Source organism: Gavialis gangeticus, unplaced genomic scaffold (genome assembly GCF_001723915.1).
Source record: "Gavialis gangeticus isolate Ggan-Ray unplaced genomic scaffold, GavGan_comp1, whole genome shotgun sequence".
NCBI lineage: Eukaryota > Metazoa > Chordata > Crocodylia > Gavialidae > Gavialis > Gavialis gangeticus.
In genome coordinates this window covers 16,688,210-16,689,341 of record NW_017729022.1, presented here as the reverse complement: position 1 = coordinate 16,689,341, position 1,132 = coordinate 16,688,210, and the positions used below count along the sequence as shown (strand labels likewise).

At 39.8% G+C, this 1,132-nt stretch overlaps 1 protein-coding gene and 1 long non-coding RNA gene across 2 annotated transcripts in view; both read left to right on the top strand.

Annotated features, from left to right (window-relative positions):
• LOC109295673 overlaps positions 1 to 374 on the top strand; it is a 497-nt gene extending 123 nt beyond the window's left edge. The window contains exon 2 of the long non-coding RNA XR_002096812.1: positions 47 to 374. This is a non-coding gene — a long non-coding RNA (uncharacterized LOC109295673). The remainder of the gene's footprint in view (positions 1 to 46) is intronic.
• Positions 1 to 1,132, top strand: part of RPAP3 (RNA polymerase II associated protein 3) — a 51,941-nt gene that overhangs the window by 15,411 nt on the left and 35,398 nt on the right. The window lies entirely within an intron of this gene.

The following is a 1,132-nucleotide window of genomic DNA, read 5'->3' as shown; positions in this document are numbered from 1 at the left end:
TTTTGATGAGTGCATGCCTAAGATTGTGTGTGGGGGTGGGGGGGAGCTATTAGAGCTGTCCCTAACTCTAGACATTCTTGTGCCTCTTTCTCTATGCCCAAGATTATGAAGTGTGGCATTGGTCCAGCAGTCTTTCAGTTCCTTCTTTAATGCTCAGAACAGTGAGACTAGACACTTTAGACTCTCGTGATACAATATGTGCTTCAGATAAGTATTGAGATAACCAGTGTAGTTTTTAATTTGTGTGGTTTGTTTGGTAGTTGCTTTATTATACCTTTTTGCTAAAGAATTGGGCGTTATGCCTAGCCTTCTGTAGTCTAGCTTTTATGGCTAAAACTAAATCCCTGGAATTAAAGATTGTGAAGTTGTTATAACTCTGAATAACTCAGAATTTTTTATGCTTTCGGGGGGAGAGAGCCCTTCCTTTTCCAAGAATCCTTTCTTTTTTGCTCCTTCCTTTAAGAGCATTCAGGCATCTTCAGAACATGAGGTTAAAAATCTTGCTACGTTTTCATGGCCTCTTTCAAATGCCCTAATGAGCTGTCAAGGTTCTTTGGGTAAATCCGATATCTAATGAGCTGTGGCATTCGTTTGAGTTCCTGGGCACTTTCTTCAAGAGCACATAAGAACTTTTGCCACAAGTCACACTTGACTTTCTGGTGAACAGATTTGAGAAACATGGGCCAAACAACTACGAGATGGACGTAAAACCAGCTCAATAGCCATAAGCAAAGAGTAATTACAAATGAATCTATGTTGGATACAAATGGATCTAGGCTGTAATAGCAGGAGGTTTCAAGTTGAGTTCCACGGTGGTTTGTCCTCGGTCTAGTGCTGTTCAATATGTTTGTTAATGATTTGTATACTGGAATAGAGAATTTTTAAAGTGGAAAATAATTCACTGCCTTTACTGTCATAACCCTAAGAAAAGTTGCACAAATTACTAGAGATCCTACATGCCTTCACACCTGCTAGAACTAACATGCCAATTAATTAAATCTTGTTAGATCTATGACAGACCTGTGACAAATCCCAGCAGTTATGGCACCTACTTCTATCAAGTTAAAAAGTGATCAGGTTCCTGACCACAGCAGTTCTTAGTCTCTTCCCCTCCAGCCCCCCACACAAAACA